The sequence below is a fragment of the Enhydra lutris genome, unplaced genomic scaffold, assembly GCF_002288905.1.
Source record: "Enhydra lutris kenyoni isolate GAN:26980312 unplaced genomic scaffold, ASM228890v2 scaffoldscaffold54, whole genome shotgun sequence".
In the NCBI taxonomy this organism is placed as follows: Eukaryota; Metazoa; Chordata; class Mammalia; order Carnivora; family Mustelidae; genus Enhydra; species Enhydra lutris.
The window spans coordinates 8,958,249-8,982,225 of record NW_019154138.1 but is presented as its reverse complement, the minus strand read 5'-3'; the positions used below and the strand labels follow the sequence as shown (position 1 = coordinate 8,982,225).

Genomic DNA, 23,977 nt, shown 5'->3' with positions numbered 1-23,977 from the left:
CAAGCAAAGACAGGCTCTGCTGAAAGATCAATCCATTAGGCCCATCAGTCACCAGCGAGCCCACAAAGAGGAAAACATGGAGTCAGATGCAGACAGAGGCACAGCACAGCACAGATAAAAGGGAGTCAGGTGGCCTGAATTTGGGCCAAAATCAACTGCTTTGCAGATGTATGACCTTGAGAAAGTTGTTTAACTACAGAAAAGCCTTCCTTTATCTAACTGTAAGATGAGCTAATTACCCTTCAACAACTTCGAGGCCAGCTCTGAAAATTCCAACTCCAGGAGAGAAGGGAACAGGTAAGAAATTAGCACTGTCACTACCACTATGACTACAGGTCACTTTCAAATTAATCCATACCTGAACCACAAAAGAAATACAATAAACTTTGTTTCTGAAGGTGGCAACATTTATTTTACATATCAAATAACCTAAGCCCACATAGCGCTAGAACGAAAACCAGAATCAAAGACAAGTAACATCTTTTCATAGGAAGACTAGTTTCATCTTGCCATAAAGGAGACTCATACTGTCCTCTATTTTCTAAAAATCCACCTTATATTGGAAGGAGTTACGTTTCTAAATTAAGAAAAAAGAAGAAGAAGAAGAAAACACAGAGCAAGAGATTTCAGAAATGAGGATATAAAATAGCTATTTAAAATTTATTTTATCCATAACTCACCAATTTCTTACAGGTAACAACCGGAAGCTATTTAGATATAAATGCTAATTAAGTGTTTACTTCAGGAAAATCTCAAAATTTCTCTCTTCTAACAGAATAAAAAGTAACTGCAAACTGCCAAAGCAGTGCTACTAGAGGGGTCTCCAAACTTGACTGAAGAAAGATGACTGGTGCGGTGCACCTCTTATCACAGCGTTCCTGGGGACGCCATTTTACTCCTTGCTCACTGCCATCTTAGTGCCACAGAATGCTTCTAGCGGGCTGGCCGACATGCTTGCTTATCTACATTATGGCACTGCCAGAGCGTTCAAAGGTTTGATATGAATACTTTTTTTTTTTTTTTTTTTTGTAGCATAAGAGCCATCCCCTGACTCGTTACTACCAGCCAGGCTAAAATTCCATGAGAAAACCGAAGAATTTGCAGATTGTAGAGATGTGGGAATCTCCTACAAGTACCAGAAAGGAGAGCCTCTTCCGAGCAGCCAAACTTGAGTAGACCATGATAGAGGCAAAGAAACTGGAAAGCAACTGGGTCTCTGCTATCTCTCCAGAGTACCGCATACACGGCTTCCATAAAGCCAGAGAAAGAAAACAAGACCAGAATCTTCAAGTTTTACTTTAAAAATTTCAAAGGGAGGCTTTGTGACACCCTTCTTGCCATCCAACCAAACATTTTATGCAAGCAAAGCTGCAGTTAAAATGGAGTTCTAATCTGTTGCCCTGAAACTCTTCCATTTCAAAGAGCAAGCCTTGTAAAAACCAAGGGAAAAGAATCCCTTTGCATTCTACCACACACCCAAACGATGAATATAGTAATGTCCTTCCCGGGGTTAAAATAATTATATTGAGATCTAGGTTTTTATACGACAACCCTAAGATTTATTTAAGATTTATGGAATCTTTGTAGGATTCTGGACAGGGCTTACGATCACTGATCCTTCCTATTTCAGTGAAAAGACTGATATGAAAATCTTCCTCTCCCTTAGTTTCAAAAACATCTATTAATTAAAGAAAACCAGCATTCAGTGAGTAGGATGAATAACAGCTAGTGCAACAAGACCTGGAAGAACAGCTGGCTTTATAAATTTGATATCAAGTAAAAAGGATTCTCAGACACTCAGTTCTGTGAGATTCAACTCCTGAAACGGCTACTAAAGGATTTTGAGCAAATTCTTCATGGTACAGTTTACTGTAAAATACACTTACTACAAATTCTTCAGGGATAAGTGCCGTTAAAAAAATAAACACAAAAATCAAAGTTAAAATTCACTTATTTCCTCTCAGTAACAGCATAAAGGAACAAAGGAATAAGCCAAGTCAAATCCAATTAATTCTAAGAATCAAGATTTATAAGCTTACAATCACAAACAAGAGTTTTCCACAAGTAGCTTTGAAGTCACAACTATTAATTAACAGAAGGCACTAAGAATTATCCCCATTAATGAGAGTGAAAGTCTCAAACTATTGATCGTTTAGGACAAAATCTTGTTTTGTTACAACATTTTTTCTTATATATTTCAATCAGCCACTAAAGATCATTAACACGGAAGGGTTTTCTTCTAAAAACAAAAAACAACATAAAATCTAAACTAAAATCTAGTAATTTTCTTCAGGACTGGAAAATAAACTGTTTGTAAAAGACAGTGGAAAAAAGCCTGAACTCTTAAATATATCATATTTGGATTTTTTCTTCTCCCAAGTATCATTTTCACCTTCTGACTGGTGATAAACTCATACCTCTCATTAACTTAAATTACCAGAGAAGAATTAATCAAAAGCATGTGTTAAAAATCACTCATAGAACCTCTATTTTAAACATGCACGTATCACACTTGGTTTCTGACACACACATAAAAACATACATCCAGGAACCTGTCTTACACCTTTAATATCTGCAGCATTCATTCTAAAGTCTATTCTGCCCATTCAACCAAAGACAAATTTTCAACCTCTCCCGGCTATAGGAGTATATGAGAAATACTTACTGTAGACAAAAGGATTCCATTTTCTTTCTGGGAATATTCTCCACCCTCCTAGAGAACTCTTCTATGCAGTGTGCAAATTCATTTTCTGAGTTTTACAGTCACAAAGCTCTTGTGCCACAGAACCGAATGTAAATGAAATGGCCCTGCAGCTGCCTTTAGAGCGCAGCTCACCTCAACCATGATACAGCTAATTGTTAAAAATGGTGGCTGAGACATTTTCCATACATTAAATTAAGGAGCTCTGATGAAGATGCTGGCATCCACCCACTTCAGACAAAGGAAAATAATTTGCAACTGTACCAAGGCACAGATAATTGAGTCATCTCCCATACAGGGTCAGTGTTAGAGGTTTCCTCCATCTTTACAAAATGCAAACGACAGCTCATTGTCTCATCTCAGAAATCAATTCCTTGCAATGCTGCACTGGGTCAGAGTTTTAAAGGAATCTTGGTCGTGGGTAAATCCAGACCTCCAATGCCAAGACGAGAAAAATTCTCAGTACCTCTCCCTTCCCTGAGCAGCTCTCCTCCATTCCCTACTTGACAGCTCCTCAAGTCTTCCTATTGTTAAGAGTACAGAAAGTCCCCCACCTCCGAAGGGAGCTAAATCTCTCAACTAGGTGAGCAATTTCCAAGTCCCTGCTTCGGAAAAAAGTCCAGACCCTATAGGTCCCATGATATAAATACATTCCTTGGGATAAAAAGCTATATACATCACTGCCTTCTCCTGTTTATAAGGGAAGACAAAAAGCAAGCTGCTTTTTCACTGAATCAAAAACATTTTCATCTCTGATATTAATCAAGGTATTAAAAGTGTTATAGGCAACATTTATAATTTCATTACCCTCCAGATAATGCTTACACGACTTAGGAAGTTTCCATCTCATGTACAGAAATCACATTCTCCACAACAAAAATGTGAAATATACGTAAAGGACTTATACTCTTTTGAGAATAAATTTAAGAAAGAAAAAGTAACTATCTTAACTGAAATTGCCTACGTTTGATAATACTTAAAAAGTCCACATCTTGGGTGTTACTATTTAATTCTTCTCATTTAAAGCCTTATGCTAAAGCATTTCCTGTGAGATAATCCTAAATACCTCCAATAGTACTTTTTCCCTTCAACAAAATATAAATGACTGAAATAAGGCATCCTACACACACACACACACACACACACACACACACACACACACACAACCTAAAAATCCCAAAGGATCTGATTTTAGAAAAGAAATTCTATTTTAATGCTTTATCTCATATGAGAATTCTGCACTTTACATGCATCTTTCAAAAAAATCCTAAAGAAAGTCCATACTACTTACTAAAGATGAAGTCTGCAAAAATCCAAAATAACCAACTATTTAAATCTTTAAGCAAATACCTCTGCCCCACCCAACAGATTTTTTTTTTTTAAAGAAAAATATTAGAATGACAAGGCACAAATCTGAAGAATTCTCAGGAGAATCGAGTACTTTTTCTATCAAATAAGTTAAATCCTCTGAATTTACCTTGAAATTTTAAACAAGCCAAGCCCTTGTCTTTCAAAGGTACTGCAACAACATGCCGTCACTCTATTTACTAGGGTGCATTTATCTTCATTTCTTTACAAAACAAACAATCCTACCTGCAGCTCTCAAATTTTAGGAGTTACAGACTGGTCGATGCTGTTGGTCACGGCAGCTCTTCCATACCTTCTCTGTGGGATGAGCTCTGATGGAACCAGTGCTCAAGTTTTTCCCATTCCAGATAGCCAGAATTGAGGGGGTAGGGGGTGAGAAAGAGGAAGGGAGAGAGGAGAAGGAGAGGGGAGAGAGAGAAAGAAGAAAAAGGAAAAGAGAACACTCTGCAAATGTTGATATGACCGAAGCTTTAAAGAGTCCAATTAGACAATGAGATGGCAGGGTCCCCTTAAAAAGGGTACACTGCAGCCCCTGGGGCACAGCATAATCATTCGTGCTGCTCTACACAAATTCAGAAAAGTCAGCCTTCAGTTTGAAAGCACAAACTGATGGGAGTAACAGTTTATAGGTTACAGAAGGGTATTTTATTGTTAACGGACTGTACCAAGTTAAGATTTAAGAGGGGGAGAGACAACATGAGCCAAGGAATGCTATAATACTTTTTTTTCCGACCCAAGCCACTGCAATTACTCTGATGTGAATTTTTGATGACTTCCGACATCTTGCATGGTTAATAATCGCTTCAGCTGTCATGTTTGGTTAATGTGGAAAATGCATTTGCTGCATTGTGATGCAGTGCTGTGGCCACAGATTGTAACACCAGTTGTGAAGCTGGTCCCTTAACTGAGCAGCAGGAATTTGCACATGCCATGATGCTAAAATAAATGGTAGTTAAAAGATTTTATACAGCAGCAGACAGATTCTGCCATTTTAGCCTACAGAATGTGTAGATCCAACATACACAAGCATCTCAGATCGTTGTGCCCTCGTCAATTGTACCGTCCTTCAAACAGAACAGTAAATTCACCATCTTAAATGTTTGGCCTCTCAGTAGTTAAAAGATTTCAATACTGTTTAAATAACTATTCAGATTAATTATAGCTTTGAACAGAACTGAGGCTATTTGCATTTCAGGAATATACAGCCAATGAAACTGTCAGTGACACAGGAAAATGCAGACCTTTTATTAACATATGCTCGGCTCAACTGTCACTTCTTTGTACAACATTTAGGGAAAAATATATGATGTGTAAGTAATGAATATTCCCATTCTACTGTAATGGTTTTTAAAAGAGCTCCTCAGACAGGGATTTTTTTTCCCTCCATGTTTTAATGTACAACCTGAAAATTAAAGACTACATTAAAATACCAACATACGCTTTTCATTGTCACTAAAAGAAACTCAATGCAGCAAACAACTGTGCAATGGCAGGAAAGCTTGTGAAAAAGCAAAGATCAGACCACACGAAGAACCAGGCATCTGACAATTAAACTCAGGCCAGTCAGGTAGTGAACCGTCATTATGGTGCAGATTGAAAAAAAAATTGCAAGAAAGACCCTTCTATCTTTAAAAACAAAACCCACAAATCCCATAATTGCAATCTGTTGGTTGCAAAACCAACACCTATACTGCAGAACCAGAATGACACATGATATTGGCAATTCTGTAATATATTTTTATACAAATATTAACTTGGCTACTTAGCATCTAGAATTTGGCTACTTAAGCTTCTTATCCATCTACAATCATCATTTTGGTATTTAAAGAAGCAGAACCAAGTTTTGTTGCTTTAAGAGAAAATTAAAATAATTAACTTATATTTCTTACATCAGAACTTTAGCCAATTAAATGCTGAGAGTTGAAATGTTGCAGACATTTCTGCCTTTATTAAAAAAAAAATAATAACCAAAAAAGAATGAACATAGGAAAACACCGGTATCTGAACAGTGCATAACAATGAAAGAACTTCTGCTACTAACATAAAAATCAACTCATAATTTCCTTTGTTTTATTCATTGCGATAGCACCAAATGCATAATTTGGAGGTGCATGTGTTAACAAGCGCTGTAAAGCGGAAGAGCACTCTAGTTTTGTTTCTTCCCCTAACTTAAAATTAATTAACCAACAGTGCTATTAGGTGCCATAGCAGATGTTACAGTAGTTGTAGCTAACATTCAACAACTCGAGCCTTTTTTTTTTTTTTTGGTTCCAGACCCAACACAAGGTACCACTAGCAGCTCAGAAACTGTACAAGGAAGGAGGGAGGGAATGTGTGTTGGGGGTAGCTTTGAAATTAACCAGGCTCAGCTTATGCTCCAATTACTGAACAAAAGACAATCCTGGGGGACCGCTCTCTGAACCAGTGCAAGAAGCAAACTCTTTTGTTTCTGATCAAATAAATACTGCACTGGAGCAGAGTCGGAATGCAATAGGAGTCTCTGCCTGGGGATGGAAGGGGCAAGGAAAAAAAAGAACCCCCAAACCCCTGTGTGGTTAAGTCAAACCATTTTAGTGATGGTTAAAACCTACTCCCGAGGGAGACATCTGAAGTTCACTACAGACAAGTAAGAAAACCCCTCTTTCATTATTAAAATTAAAAACAAAACAAAACAAAACAAAAAGAACCCCACCTCACTGAGTCCCTATTAAGACATTTTTCTCAGATAGTATGGCCAATGAATAAATTAAGACGATATTTCTTTACGTTAGGATCAATTGTAAATCAGCTCAGACTGTCTTCCTCCAATCTATGAGTATGCCAAGGAAACCCGATGAGTTGCAGGATATTTTGACTACAAAGGACCCTAGAGCACAGGGTATAAAGAAGTGTTAACTAGCCTACCTCAGACTCCAGGTGCCTGAATATGTTATGTGGAGGTCATAAACAAAAATACTGAAAAGAAGCCATCTTACAAAGAAGGTACTTCTCCACTAGTTTTATCGCTGGCTGAACACAAAGTGATCAATTCCTAAATGTTTATTCAGTAGTCCATTATTTTTGTTTTGGCTTTATATAAACCTAAGCACCAAAAACTAGATGACAAAAGGGTAGGTTATTAAATGGAAATACTAAATGAAAATAATGTCCCGTCCTTTTTATCAAAGGGATCGACACCACATTTCAAAATCTTCTGTGCACTGCACCATTCTTAACTACAACAGCTAGTTGTACATCAGATACACACTATATAAAAAATTCCAGACACCCAAAAGTGTAAAGACAGATGGAGCTTACTACCCGAAGTGGATTAAGGTCTCTGTGTATTTGAGAGATACCCGAATTTCAGGTGAGGGCCTGAATTCCCAAACAGTATTCTATGCAAAATCAACAAAGCATAGTTCCTTAGAATTCCCAGTAATGAGAATCTTCAATAGAAAAGCTTCAACTTTGTTTTTTCTATTTCCATTTCTCTACAGATTCTACCAACCAGTCCATTAAGGAACTTCTCAGCAAAGTACATGTACAGGAGAAAGATTTTTCCTAAAAAAGTAGGACACTTTATCCAACTTAAGGTATCCAGATTCCAAAGACTCTCTGACCTTCAAGCAAACTGGTTTAAAAGATTTCTAAATAGGTAAAAGGGGGGAGGTGCGGGCTAGTTCCAATTTCCTTAGGCCCACACTTGAAACACACTAAGGATGAGACATTTTTGAAGGTGTGGCATCAGTACTCCTTTTTTCCTACCTGTTATCGTTACTAAATAAGATTATAGAACAGAAAAGGGAAGCCACTGAAATTCTGTGGTTTAAGCAGAATTATAATTATAATCGCCAGGTGAAATTATCATGTTCAAGTGAACAACTATAAAGCTCTCATGTATCCTGACTATATGCAGGGCTTTATCCAGAAATCAAAATCTGACAGATCCCTGGTGAGCTCTGTTCTACCTTCTGCCAGGTTTCGTGGGGCTGCCGGGAAGATAAAGTAGTATCACTGGTGGGTAAGTGCTTTTAAGAGTTAAGAATGAGAGGCCACGTGAGGTTGGGCAATTACTCTGTCCTACCCCCCAGCCTTCTGAGGCATAGATGGATCCTGCTTCCCTTCCCCACCCTCACCAACCTTCTCCTGGCTCCTTTCTCCTCACTGAGACCTTGTTCCCTTGCCCCACACCATACAATTCCCCTCCCATACATTCAGTTTTACTGCCACAATTCTTACCTCTAGAGCATGGCTCTGGAAAATTCTGTCTGGAGCTATTTCCTGAACAGTGCTTCTTATCCTATCTCTAAATGTTTCAGGGGCATTTCCACGGAGATGTCTTGCCAGAACACCAAAAACTGACATGAAATCTCAACTCTCAATCCAGTTAATCTTCCTAACTTCTGTGCCTCGACCAATAGCACCAACCCTTCTCCTCCTTATAAACTTCAAGTTATTTCTGAACATCCTTCTTAAGCCCATCAGGCACCAAGTGTGGCAGATGTTTTATTCCAAGCATATCTCACACATCTTTTCCCCTGTGTTTTCTCACCAACCAACCTGGTTCTGATGTCATCACCATGGCTGAATTATTACAACTGTCCCTGAACAACACTTCAGCAGGTATCCCTTCTACTGGCCAAGCCAACTTCCATGTGTTTCCACAGCTCCCTCCCTTTCTTCTTGACATTTACCTGCTCCAAAACTTTCGACAGCATGTACTGCCTACACTGCACTGCTTGGCAGTCACTCCTTCCACATCTGATACCCTCCCTGACAGATTTCATTTCTTAGCACATAACTTCTGTTCTCACCTCCCTGACTTTGGTCAGGCTATTACGCTTATATCTTCTTTCACTTCATGCAAGCTAAGCCCATGTAATCTTTCAAAGGCCCATTCAAATCCTGTCTGTTCTAGGTGGTCTTCCCCAACTACCCCAGAATTCCCTCATCATTACCCATTCCTCTCCTCCTCTGAAGTCCCATGTCAAGAACCTCATATCATTCCCACTCAATTCTGCCCGCGATTTTACACTCTCTTAGACAGTTTGATCCTATTATAGCAATGTTAGTTAATCTTGACTCTCCAGGTAGAAGACAATGAACTTAGAATAAACATAAATTAATAATTATCACCAGTGCCTACCACAGTGTTGTCCTTACTGGCCACTCAACAAACCCATTTCATTGATTTTTATCAGTGTTTACTAGACCCAACCCAGGTAGACACAGACAACGACTTGAAGGGAGCTAAATATTACTTCTGCGTGTTGTTTGTTCTTTCAAATCTCTTTATCTCCCTGAGATCACTGCAGCCTTAGGTAGTAAGACAGATGCTGAGGTGGTTCTTGGCCAGTATGCAGAAGCATCAAACTCTTCTCTGTGACTAAGCATCATTACTAACAGTATTCAATTCCCAAAGTCGGCTTCCTTCTCAGTTGCATCCAGTGCCAAGGAAGTTCAGGGAAGATGAGATGGTCCTGGCCCAAAGTCAGTGGTGTGGCATTCACAGCTGATCTGTCCTGACAAATCAGCTGCGAATGAAAAAGCAATCTGCTAATTTTATCAATGACATTTCACCTTGAGTATTGTTTTAAGTGAGGGCAGCTAGATTTAGGCAGTCAATAAAAAAAAAAAAATCAGCTGATTTCTGCATGTCATTATTTAGCAGTAAAACAAACTGAAGTTCCTTCTCTGTTGCTCACGTGCAAACTTGCCTGCCCCAGGGTCGAAAAAAGGGAAAAGAAAACAGGGAAAAGAAAGCTCCCTCTGCACTGAGGAGCTGATGAGCTTCTGCTTCCCCAGAGCAGCGTTCTGCCTCTGGTATGCCTATAAACCGAAAAGGGTGGGAGCAGGGTTTAGAAATAGGCCAAAACTTAAAGCACCAGGGTGAAAGTAATTTCAGAAATAAGATTTTCATTTTAAACACTTTCTCGGGAAGCAGCTCCCCAGTATATGCAGTTACTAATGGGAATAGGATAAAATGGGAGGAGAAAGCATCTCTCCTCAAATATGCCTCCAGGGCAATTCACAGCAGTCCCAGATTTCAGAAAACTCAGAATGAGAGCTCTGTCCGTCTGTGTCTGTCTGTCTGTCTGTCTCTCTCTCTCTCTCTCTCTCACACACACACACACACACACACACACACACACAATCACAGTACCTACCAGGCCTCATATTTAGATAGAGAACAGTGATTTGGCAAGAACTTATAGACTATATGAAGTTCTACCTCAATTTTTTAAAAAATGAAATAATAAAGTACATGAAGACTCAGAGTCACAGCCATGAAATTTCAGGGGTAATTCATTTCCCCTGTAGCACAGATAAGAAAATAAGGGACAGAGAAACTCAGATTCAGGCCAAGGTTACACAGTGACCTGGTCTAGGTCCTGGGTTCAGGTTCTAGGTTTCATGCTACAAAACACTTTGCACACCACTATGGGACACTGTACTAAGCAAAGCTGCTCAAGTATGTATTTGAGCCTCAGATTCCATGGAATCTTAAGTTATCACATGGGGATAATGGTGGAACAAAAGAAGGGCTTCTAGCTTACTAGTTCTTATTACCAATACACTTTACACAACAGATGTATTTCTTACCAGGTTGATTGTAAATAGAATTCTGTTAAACAAATTCTATTTTAAATTCAGTAGGGAAGCTGTTATTTGAAGGAATACTAAAGCTAAATATCACGCCAAGACTTCTTTTACAAATGCAGATATTCAGAGTTTGGATTTGCTTACTGAAGCAAGGTTCATCATATTATTACTATTATTTTAGAAAAGAGACACTAATTTCATGCAATTTTTTTCTGCACACGTTTTTTCTGTTATTAATTGGAAAACACTAATAAGATGGGAAAGTGGTTAAAAAAAAGATTCCTCAATAGAAAAAAAAGGATTACTGAAATTATTCAATCCTCACCAATTTAAACAGGAAAAAACTGTATTTATTCTGTCAGCTGGTCAGATTTTCAAATTCAATGCCATACAAAAGAGAGTTCTTGAAATTTTTCTATGAAGGAAAATTATAGGCAGGATTCTATTTTCTCATTAATCCTTATTATAAAGTTAAATTTGGCATTCCTCAGAGCAAGAAATAAATTTTGGCATTAAGACCTAATAAAATTATACTCAAAGATGCAAGCCTTAAGAAAATTATAAAAGAAAATACCAGAATAAAAATTGCATGAGAATAGCAACAAAATGAATGTGAAACAGAAAACATGGTGATGCCCCACAGGATGCCGGCCATGCAAGAGGGGCCAGGAGAGGTGAGAGGAGGCCTTGCCTTCCACTCCCTACCGCTTTGCGTCAGGACAGACAACCAAGGCAAGCAAGACAGGTGGCCCTGTCTACACCCCAGGAACTTATGTTGTCTTATAAGACACACGGTCAGGTTTTCATCTCTGTACTTCTCACCTCTACAATAGGAACACAAGGATTTGCAATTCTAAAACAATTTTATGAAAATTAGCCCGATTTTAAAATTTGCTTTTCCCACACCACTCTTCTCTCCACCAGCCTTTCAGCAGGGACACAGGTAGAGATCATTTTAAAAAACAATGGTCCAGTTTTATTAATGTGCTTCTTACCACTAAGTCCTCCAGCAAACTACCCTGGTAACTAAAACATTTCCAGTTCTACTGCTTTGCCATCTCACATCCTTAAGTTGATACTGGGGCATTCCAAGTAGCCAAACCCCCTCAGGTAAACTTAAAACCACTGAAAATCTATTAAAGATGGCAACCCTATTATACCCACTTAGGGGGCTTAACAAAGCATCATGCACAGGGTTAAGTACTCAACATATGTTTACTGAATAACCTATAAATTGTTGAGAGCTATTATTCAGGAGCTCTAGAAATGTCTACACACGTGCAGACTGTCAACAGCCTTCTGATTATGGTGCTTCTTGGCAAATTTACACCTAGAAGTAATCAGACGTGTTCCTGTGAAGCTGGCTACCTATACAGTATTCGAACTTCATCTAATTAAGTTCTATTTAAGCCTTCCTAATGAAATGAGGATGATGAAATATGAGTAAAATGCCTCCTTAAGGCTACTCACCTATGATTTCTAAAAGGAAGAGGTAATGAACTCTACAGGAAAGCATACTGATATTGGAGTGAGAAGTGGGTTCTGGGTAGTGCTACACAAGTCACTCATTTCACGTCTCAGTTTCCCCATCTGTAAAATGGGGAACTGCCCCCAGACCTACCTGAAGTAAGAACACTATGTGTATCTTCAGCTGCCTGTACAATGGAATTACTCTTTAAAACAAAGAGAAGCCATTTCAAATGATTTCTAAGACACAGGCTTTGCACATTTTAATACATTTTTCAAATATGCAGACTGATTTAGACATTTCCAAGGAAATAGTTATTCTGCCTCTCTGCTTTCTCTCATGGCATCTGTTGTTACTAGCAGCGAAGGAAAAGTAAAATCTAATGTCATTAACAGTAGACCCAAGATCCCCAGCACTCACTCAATGCAGGAGGAGGACATACAGAGAAGCAAATGAAAAGGTAAACAAAATGAGGATGAGAGAAGCTGAAAAGAAAGGCAGAGAAAATCAGGTTAATGAATAAAAACAACAAGTCCATCTTTCATCTCTCCTGGCTCCTACTGATGGCAGACGGTGTATTTAATCTGCTGAGAGACCAGATTTAAGGCCTCCCTTTGGCATAGTCCATCCATGAATTATTAACATTTGCAGAAGCAACAGCACATCCGCTCACAGCGATCAGAGAGGATAATGATGATTAACCAAGATGGGATTATTAATCCCTTCACTTCCCTTTCCTGTCTCCCTTTCTCCTTTATTCCCCTCTGGGCTCTGACTGCTTTTTAGGCAGTGTATTTTGAGCTACAGCCTCAGTATGGGAGTCAATACCTCCACCGTGGAAGAGTGATCAATGACCAATTATAAGTCATAAGTTTTTAATATATACAAGTTTTCCAGATATATGTTATTGACGACTGTGTCCCTGATGAAGCAAAGACACCAACGAGGATGGTTATAAATTCTTTATGGACTCAAATGCTCAAAAGATAAACACTGTTTTGCAGGCTCAAAGCTCAGGGTTAGTACACAGGTGGGTGAAGTTTACAAGTTGGCAGAGATGGTTAGAAAAGCACAATTTACCTATACTAAACTTCTGTCATCAATTAATACTGATGATCTCAAACTGGAGGGCTGGTTAAACAGATTCTGGGCCTCGCCTCCAGAGATTTGGATTAAGCAGATCCGGGGTGAGGCCTGAGAATCTGCATTTCTAGTAAGTTTTTTGGTGATGCTGATGCTGCTAGTCTGGGCTCCACACTTCAGAACCACCACCAAAGAGCTTCTTTCTGTTTGTCAAAGGCATTCGGGGCATGAGAGGAATGGAGAAGGAAATTAAAACCAACCTGAGGCAGAAAACTAATACAAAAACAGAGATGAGATTTGCAGCTCCTTTCTCTTCCTATCTCCCAGGGAAAAACCTAGATGCCTGAAGGACTCTGCAATATGTCTGCTGCTCCAAAATAAACCCCGTTCCATAACACTCCTCCTCCCCCACCAAAAAATGAGCTAGTAGGATGAATAGTTAACAAATGGCAAAGAACACATATGAAACTGGGAGCTAGATTAATTTATAACTTAATTCCTAAAACATGAGAAACAAAATCAAATATTCCCCTTTCTTTGGTCATTTTCTTCCCCGTCACTCCCTCTTCTTAGGATTTGGCTTTAATGTATAATCAATCTTCAAAAAGAATGAATAAGTCGTAACATCCTCACCCAAAACCTTAGTTTGGTATGTACAGAAAATTCCTACACACCCTCAATATCAAGCTGAGTCAGGCACCAAAAAAATGAAAGCAGAATATTACAAGAAGCTATTAGGAAAGGGCCCAAGATAAGGAAAGGGCACCCATTAGAAGAGCAAAACATAAGCAGGTTAAGTAGATGGATACAACTAAATACCACTTCTTTGGGGTTTGCAAAAGCAACTGAAAACACAAGTAATGAGAGCACATAAGGAAGAGGCAGCCACTAAGGCCAGGCTCGCCCAGAACCCATCTTTCCACCTGGCCCAGCTCAACCACACACCTAACCTGGGTTCACCCCACACTGCAAGACAGTTGCGGTGTTGCACGCTGTCAGGCTGCAGGAACCATTCTAAAAGCCATGATTTCACAGCTAAGAGATGCTCAGAAAAAAGGAGGTACATTCAACCAATAGCAATGGCTGGCCCTGATAGGACAACTAGTTTAAAGGGGTGGGAGAAAGGAAAGAGGGAGGGATGCAAAGGACAGAAGGAAAGCGAGAACGAGAACGAAAGGAAGACAGGAGAAAAGATAAAAAGAACAGACAAAAGGAATGGAAGGGAGGACAGCCTAAAGGAAGGAAGGAAACTGGGAGGGAGAGAGAAGAACTGGCAAAAACAAAAACAAACAGAAAACCTCCAGCCCTAATCTGCTCTAAACCCTGATAGTCTAGGCCCCCTAAAATTCCAAATATGACATATGCTCTGGTTTGCCATTTTGCATTTGCTTGCCATCAATGACCTATTCAGAAAGCACAGACCAGGCTGATTGGCTCTACCCAGAGCACCAAGTCTCTAGAGACCGAGCCCCTTCACATAAAAGGACATCTAGAAACTATACAGGGGCAGCAACCAACATCGCTAACATTTTTGCTCCAAAGTGTACCTCGGATGGGAAAAGTGAGGTTTGCCACCATTCGGTCTATGGTATTACTCTTCTAAGTAGCATTTTCTTCCCTACAACTGATTAGTTAACCGGCAAAGCTTTCATATGGGAGGGAATAAATGGAAAATGTCACTTCAAAGAATCAGGTAAGAGGTCTAAGAGGAAAGACAGGATCAAACATCACGCGATGACCAGTTGGGAAAGAACTAGTTTGGTGTCTTTGAAAACAACAACAACAACAACAACAATAATAATAATCTGGAATTTACCCAACCAGTCACGCCCTGATGCCTTCCTCACCAAGGCATGATAATAAGGATATAGGGCAAGGAATTAAGAAGTATCCGAGTTCAAGTTCCACTTTTTAATAGTAAGTAATCTCTCCATCTTGGTTTCAGTATGGTCCCCTTCTAAATAAAGATGATGCCAACACCCATTCAACCCACTCCACCTCGAGGAGTAAGACAGCGATGGGAAAACCTGCTGCATGTATCACATAAACGGAAGAAGGATTATGGTGCGCCACTCAACGTTCACATATTTCTGGCCTGTTACTTTCCCCTATATCTTCCAAATTAGGACAAAGTCATAGATAACCATTCTTTCAAATGGCTGGAGGGGAGTAGTGAAAGGACATAATAATTATTCATAAAACCAGCATGTCTCAGATCCCTTTTCATACATTAGGAAACTTTTCCATTACAGAATAAAGGAAAAGACTACATATCGTTTTATAATAATTAACCAACTCTGAACTACAAGGGTCATTTCAATAGCTGATCTCTAAGACATGCTTCATGGACTAGTTCCTCATCTCCCTGTTAAATCAATTTTCCTTGTCATTTCAAACAGATGTTCCATAGCCTCAAGTACCTAGTCCAAACAATTTAACACTTCCACAATGGTGGCTGTTCTGACAACTTCGAGAGGCAATATGGCAGTCAAGACAGCGTACTTGGGGGCCACTTCCCAAGTTCTCTGAATTGAGCATGTCTTACTTTGTCATTAGGGGGGAAAGTGATTTTCTCTCCCAAAGCCCTTCAGTTCCCACTCACACTCTCAAAATTCCAAATTTAATGTTTCCTTGTCATCTAACTCCCTCAGCCCTCACCCTCTCTTCCAGTCAAGAGTGTCCAAGTTGTAAAAGAAGAGGGGAAAAGTCATTTGCAGACAGTGATTACTTCTCCTCCAACCACTCTGAGCCCAGCTCTCTCTGTAAGCAGAACACTTTGCCAGCCCCCAGTTCTAACTCCATACTAGGAGAGCGGCACCAGGCACATGCTGAGGGCCACTGACGTGGAAGTGCCTAACTGCTACTCTGGAACACCACCACGCCTTTTTAGTTCCCTGCTTGGTCTTCTCTCCAAGACTCTGTTACATTAGTCTGCATTTCTTTACAAGCGCCAGTCAGTCCAAACAGCACCAATCTGCATGACTCCCGGTCACCTCCCTTTCACATTGTCTCCTAGAAGTGAATGAGTAATTTTGCTGCAGAGAAATTCTTTCCTCTATTCTGGAGAACACACAAAGTCGAGGGCCTTGTCTGTGTCTATAAAAACCAAACACACATAATACTCTTAGACAGCCAAATCATATTATAAGATGCAAGATTTCAACATCCCGGCACACTGCCAGAGCTTAATGGCCAGTCAGACGCTAAGTAAGGAAATGGGTCTGCATTAAACCTACAAATAAGTCAACAATCAATAGTTCAGTATTACAGTAAAAAACCTGATGTGCCCTTTAAATTGCTTCTAGCATCATTCTTCTAACTCAGGCTCAGCTTCAGAAGCAAAACAAAACAAAGATGATCAAACAAGAAGCTGAACACAACCTATTTTCACAAGCACAAAGACTTGGCATTTTGAAACTAAAAGCTGCTCCAAGATTTCACAGAAACCCTTTACAGTATACCTGTAGGGCAGCAAACCTGCGAAATAATAGGGCTGAGCTTTAGACAGTAAGTTAAACTGACAGCTCAGCAAGCACAAAACTATGGCAAAGAAGCAAGCACCTGGAGATAAAGGGATAAAGGACGTTTGGCCTTCCTGCAAAACTCATCTCCTCCACCCTTCCCCAAACCAGCCTGGCTTCCTATAAAGCATGTTCCAGCTCCTCCTCACTGTCAACATTATTTTGCTACTAAGTGTATGTAAATAAGAGCACTGCCCACCGCATCCACTCACTGTGGGCCTTCTACTCTGATTTCTTCTGAATAAGCAATCAATGAACAATATTTCTATTAAAACACTTCCACTACTTTCCTCTTTCAATGATATCTTGAAAATTCACTTCTTTACTAAACAGTCTTGATGCACAATGGAATTTAAAACCCAGGGGACTAAGGGCAGAGTACTGAACTCAAACCAAAAGAAGGGAGTTCAAATCTGGCATATCCAGCCTCTGTAGGCCTTAGGTTTCCCATCAGTGAAATACGGTTAACAACAGTTATTTACTTCAGACGGTTACTGGAAATCCAGAAGTGTTTTAGTTCAGTGTCTTGACACAGTAAATGTTCAGTAAACCTTAGCTCTGCCTCCTCTTTTGATTTCGCTGGGGGAAAACAGAAGACAGGAATTCAAACTGTAGTGCCTCAATTCACTGCACCAGCAGGGACACTTAAACTAAACACAAGAAAGGAAGGGAGGTAGGGAAGGAAAGAGGAAAAGAGAGAGGGAAGGGGAGAAGGAAGAAAACACAACTATTTAAACTAGTCTATTCAAAGTGTGGTTGAAGGAGTTACAGACCCCAAATAGTTGGTGACCAGTCTGCAGCAGGTAAGTACAAAAATGGAGAATAAGCATTTAGAAACTTTTAGAGTAAGCTGACAGAGTAATTCTGTCTACTGAATTTAATTTGAAAAACTAAGGCTTGTATTTTGCATGACTTTTATTTTTTTTCCTAGTTAATCCATTTTTACTGCATTTTCCTGGAAGTATATCTCTCAGCCTGAGATGAACTGGGGGGAAAAAACCCAAAACTTGTTTGGAAGGCACTGATTCAGTATGGACCTTCTCAATGAAGAACACCCATCCCCATACTCATTCAACATGAAGACCTCTGGGGCAGTCTGGGACCTCATCACAGAACCAAGTGCTACTGTGAATGCCCATAAATCTTCAATCTTTAAGGATCCACGAGGCAAGGCACGTGGGTGGCTCAGTCAGTTAAGCTTCTGACTTTTTTTTTTTTTTTAAGATTATTTATTTGACAGGGAGAGAGAGAACACAATCAAAGGGAGCGGCAGGCAGAGGGAGAGGGAGAAGCAGGCTCCCCGCTGAGCAGGGAGCCCCGCGTAGAGGTTATGATCCCAGGACCCTGGGATCATGATCTGAGCTGAAGGCAAAAGTTTAACCAACTGAGTCACCCAGGCACCCCGAGCTTCCAACTCTTGATCTCAGCTCAAGTCTGGATCCTAGGGTCCTGAGTTCAAGCCCCATGTTGGGTTCCACACTGGGCATGGAGCCTACTTTAAAAAGAAAAAAAAAATCCACCAGGTCCTGTGCTATCCTTCTGAGACAGATATGTACTGTGGATAAGAAGGAACCTAGTAAGAGAGAACGTACTCCCAGATAGTATCACACAAGAGTATGTGGTACCCTGAACAAATCAAGCATATTTTAACATTCCATGGCCATTTCTACCTGTCCTGAAGATAGTGACAGCATCTTAAAATAGACAATTTTGGCACGCCTGGGTGGCTCAGTGGGTTAAACCTCTGCCTTCGGCTCAGGTCAAGATCTCAGAGTCCTGGGATTGAGCCCCGCATCGGGCTCTCTGCTCGGCGGGGAGCCTGCTTCCCCCTCTCTCTGCCTGCCGCTCTGCCTGCTTGTGATCTCTCTCTCTGTGTCAAATAAATAAATAAAATCTTTAAAATAAATAAATAGACAACTTTTTCTTTTTGAAAGAAAACGGAGTAGAGAAAACTCTTTCTCATATCCTATCCATGAGCACATGCCATTCAAAGAAATAAAGCAAATCAGGTAGTGATAATAAAAATCAGCCAGTAAATCCATACTCGCACTTATATTCTGCTGACCTAATACTCCCCTTTGTTTTATAAATGAAAGAATGGCCCTGTCAGTCCTGGTTGTAAATATGTTCTAAAAGACAAGGCTTCCTTCCATTTAAGTTCTCAGAAGCTGTGTCCGCCCAGTCCTGCTCAGCAGACCCACTGCAGTGCTTCGAGAGCGGTGGCTCTCTGAAAGGCAGGGGCAGGATTCAGCTGTGGCATCTCGGCCTCGCAGCTACTCCGCGGTGAGAAGGGAGGCCTCATCCTTCTGTCCTCCGAGATAATTAAAGTGGTGCACGCACCGCTGCTGATCGCTAGCGTTGCGAACCCAGGGCTGTCAGAATTGAGGGCCCGAGCCTCAGCTTGGCTGCCAGCAACCTGAGCTGGAGGGACTCACTCAACCTCTCCATATCTGAAGTGCACAACGGAAGCCAGGCATCTGGGAAATGGGGGAAAAGCCTAAAAAGAAAGCAATATATATACACTGAGCTCTGCAGCAAAAGAAATCCTAACACAGGTCTTGTCAGTAGAGGATACTGCCCATCCTTTCTCCCAGCTTCTGTTCCTGGTCCCTAACAAACAAATAAAAAGCAAAAGCAGGAGTCTCCCCTGTCTGAGCCTCTTCTCACTTACTTCACAGAATGTGGTTTCTTAGTGGAGACAGTGGGAACCTGGTTCCCAAAGTTTTGCATCCGAGGGGCCACACTGTGCCACCCCAACAATGCACGGAGCCACATCAGGCTAGAGGCCTGGAAAGCTTCAACATCGAACATTCCAAAACGGAAATAAGAGATCACAGGGTGCTGCAGCAAGCGGATCTAAGCAGTGCACAGGGTGAAGAGCCGCCATCTGAGAACGACAGCCTGGTCCGCAGTAATGCATTCGATATTCGACAAGGTTTTAACCCCCATTTAAATTACACCCGCTCCCGTATCAGACAGCTCAACAGATAAAAAGACATGCCCATTTCTGGTTCCTGAAGCAAGCAACTTAAAGACACCAGACTGCAGATGACACTATGCGCCCCCCACCTCCAGAGTGCTGGGGCTTCGACAGATATCGACAGGTTAAGAGACAGCTCATGAAGGAGGGAGGGCACGACTCAACCTGGTTCAAAGGCACCAGGGCCGGGCCCATATGTGAAGTGCTCTAGTAAATTGTCAGATAAATATTTTAGCCAATGGCTTCTTCCAAAACACTCTTACGGAACCGTTCCAACTTCTTTCTTCTTTAGCTGGTAATTGATATTCCTTTGCTCACTACAGGATATAAGAAACCTCTGAGAAGACAAAAAAGCCTGTCATTTCCTGCTTGCTCAGAATGCATTCAGCATCCATTTACTTGCTTGTTCTGAAAGCCCCGCATTCAGGAGTAAGTGTGAATGGATAAGTAAAAAGGCTGAAATCTTATATCCTTGGCTCACATAAATGCAGTTTTTCACATTTTCCACAGACGATGCCTTTAACACCCATTTTTATTTCAAAGTCACCATTTTTAATTCCATTCACAGGATACTTTAATGTAATTGCATACTTTCCACCACACCACAAAGCCTACCTTTTCCCTTATCACAGACAGGCAGAAAAATTAAATCATTTCAGTACTTACCCCAGCAATCAGTATCAGACTACCTAATTACAAACACAAAACAGGACGGCACATTAACCTGCCTCTGGGAAGACACTATTTTTTCTTTTTTATGTGTTTACTGGTTTTCACCAGTTCTGAGCTGGGTCAGGGTTTAATGACAAGGAACGGCAAATATATTCGCTAAAGAAGCAGGGGTGATGTGGACACTGCGGTGCTCACACAAGAGACAAAGCCTGGTACCGTGAAGGCCCTGAACAAGAAGACAGGGCACAGTGAGACGTACGTCGTTTTCATCTGCCGTTCGGCCACTACAACTGAATGCTGGCCTAAAACGTATGTCACATTTGTTCCAGGGAAGTGTTTCTAAGTAGCAGGCTTAGGATCCAGTGAGAATCGGGTTCATTATCTAGTGAACCCAAGAGCATTAACTATAGGTTGTTTAATTTAAGTCCAGGATAAGCTATTAAAGGGCAAGATTCAAATATCCATTAAAGTCTTCTAAAAACTCCAAAGAAAGGTTACCATGAACTTCCCGCTGACTCTCTTAGGAGCAAGAGGAATATAAGCAAAGAAGTCAATAAACACAAATGCTTAACTAAAAACCTTCACACTGTTAGATGCTCTTATATTTTTATACATGAAAACATTTAAAGAGCAACACTTTATCCTTCAGAGTCCCATCAATTCAAAATTTCTAATCATCCCATTTCGGCTAGATCACCACTGCAGAAAAGCCTGCTCAGGCATATTAAGAATAGAAACAATTCTATTCTAAACGGGAGCTAGGTATATTTTGCCTACTTAAAACACTTCTCAGGACTGTTATACAAACGCAAACAGATGTTAATTCTAACTGAATGAACCTCATCTCTGCCTCAGATTTATGAAAGCAGCTCTGGTAAGACCCCTCCCTGGTATCCATGCTTAGAAGTTTCTAGAAACAAACGAAAATGACTATTTAAAAATAATCCCAGAGTTCAGGTACTGTTCATCCATTCAGAATGCACTTTCCTGCAACAAATCTGAGCAAGGGAAAGCTTACTGTACTTCTCCCTCAATATTAATATATTGCCAGTAAAATTCCTGACGAGCTGCTATTAGCACACTAATCATTCTAGGCAAGGCTGACCCTCTTTCCAACCAACCGCCACAGGATTTCTGGAACCAATTCCTCACTAACAACTTGCCAGTACTACAAACACACAATTAACAATCAACACAACCACTTTTCTGCTTAGCTATTATATATAGCTGCGTTTAAGCAGCAGTCTCTTAATTCTGAAGATATAAAATTAAAAGATAATCCATGAACATAACAATTTAGGTGATAAGGGGTTTCACAAGCAGTGACTCATTTTCATACTTACACCAAAGCTATTTAGTTCTTTCTGATTACTTAAAAGATAAGCTAAGAGTGGTCTGAGCATACTCTACATTTCCAAGGCTAAGGACAGAAAAAGGAAGTAAATAATGAATATTTTATTATGGATATAGTGTGGTAAGCAAAACAAGTTTCTAACAAAGTGAATTATTACTGCATCATTATCTTGTATGTGATAAACCAGTTTCCCTGACTCCAATTTTTTATAGTTATTTTATTTTATTTATTATTATTTTTTTAAAGATTTTATTTATTTATGTGAGAGAGAGCATGAGAGAGGAGAAGGTCAGAGGGAGAAGCGGACTCCCCATGGAGCCGGGAGCCTGATGCGGGACTCGATCCCGGGACTCCGGGATCATGACCCGAGCTGATCCCGAGCCGAAGGCAGTCGCCTAACCAACTGAGCCACCCAGGAGCCCTTTTATAGTTATTTTATTTACTATTTAAGATATCTTTTGCACTCTACTGCAGGACAGGACAGATTTCCATGTGGAAATTTACAGATTATGAAGACCTTCAGTATAGGATCTTTCTTTCCTTCTTTTTCTTTTTTTTTTTTTTTGGTAGAAGGGGCTGAAGAAATAAGAATCACTTATCTAAAATTTGAATGGGCTGCCAAGTTAATTCTAACAACATAAGCTAAACTTGTTTACTTTGTGGGGAAACATTTGGAAAGTTTTGTTTTTTCCTAAGCAGTAAAACCGACACACTGTATTTGGAGGCATTTGGAGGCTGTGGGGATAGAGATCTCAGAAGACCATGAAAGAGGTGGTGTGTAAGGAAAACCTCACAGGGTTAGACTGAAATGAGGGGTCAGACATATCAGAGGCGCTACTCCAGGCTAAGGAAGGTGATAACCAAAGTCCTAACATATAAAAGAAAAAGAGTTAGGCAAACCTGCTGGCTGAAGTGTACATATGTGTGCGCGTGCACATGCACGCGCGCGCGCACACACACACACACACACACACACACACACACACACACAAAGATAGCTTCTCCTTCTGTAGGAAAGTATCCCAATTTAGTCCCACCTATACATACTCCAACCACGAGGTATTTAATACTTCAGAAAAGTGGTTTCTATTTTAAAAATGTCTCTACAGGGGCACCTGGGTGGCTCAGTGGGTTAAGGCCTCTGCCTTCGGCTCAGGTCATAATCTCAGGGTCCTGGGATCGAGCCCCGCATCGGACTCTCTGCTCAGTGGAGAACCTGCTTCCTCCTCTCTCTCTCTCTGCCTACATGTGATCTCTGTCAAATAAATAAATAAAATCTTTAAAAAAAAAAAAATGTCTCTACAGAAATCTCTTAAACACATTACAGACTGTTAGCTGTTTATAAACAGTAACTGCCATTTAGCTGAATCAGATATGGGTCCTCCCACAGCCGGGAAAGAGGAATGTTAAGGGTGACATCAGATACTTGGTTGAGGTCTGCAAGTCACTAGAACAACTAGCAGTAGATGCCTTAGCTCAATACTCCATACAGCTGTGAAACAGTGAGATCTGATGATGTCTCATTAATTACAGTTAATTTAGTCTTAAGATTTCTGGCACTGTAAGCACTGTAACTGTAGCGGGTTGACATGTGTCCCCCACCCAAAAGATATGCTGAAGTCCTAACTCCTAGTACCTATGCATATGACCTTATTTAGAAATATGATCTTTGCAAATGTGACTAGGTTAAGGATCTCAAGATGAGATCATTCTGGATTTAGGGTGGGTCCTACACCCAACACTAGAGTCTTTCTAAGAGAAAGGAGAGGGAGACTAAATACACAGGAGAAAAACCTTGTGGAGACGGAGGCAGAGATTGGAGTTAAAGAATAGCTGGTGCCGCCAGAAGTTAGAAGAGGAAAGATGATCCCCGACAGCCTTTGGAGGGAGCAAGGTACTGCCAACACCTTGATTTTGAAGTTCTATACTCCAGAACTGTAAGAGGATTAATTTCTAATGTTTTAGGCCACTGAGTTTGTGGAAACTTGTTGTGGCATCCCTTGGAATCTAATACAGGAAGTTTAGCAATAATATTATTATACTTTGGTTCATTGTCATTTGGAAGTAATAGAGCCTAATGCAGAGAAAACTGCAGCTCCTATTTTTATGGCCAACTCAGGCAATTTCTGCACAGCCTTCTTGAAATATACATGTAATCTAGTGAAAAAGCCCAAAATATAGTTGAACTGTGTAAATCTGCCCTTTATTACTACATGATACACATCATCTCTGGTTCATTAGGTCT

General features: G+C 40.4%; 1 protein-coding gene across 4 annotated transcripts in view; it reads right to left on the bottom strand.

The window, feature by feature from the left end:
* LOC111157322 (nucleoporin 93) overlaps positions 1 to 23,977 on the bottom strand; it is a 109,997-nt gene that overhangs the window by 48,637 nt on the left and 37,383 nt on the right. Inside the window, exon 1 of one of the 4 annotated variants that reach the window (XM_022518637.1) lies at positions 4,295 to 4,626. The exons of the other annotated variants lie outside the window; for them this stretch is intronic. The gene's annotated coding sequence lies outside the window, so the exon portion shown is untranslated. Of the gene's footprint in view, positions 1 to 4,294; positions 4,627 to 23,977 lie in introns of those variants that run through there. 4 annotated transcript variants of the gene reach the window in all.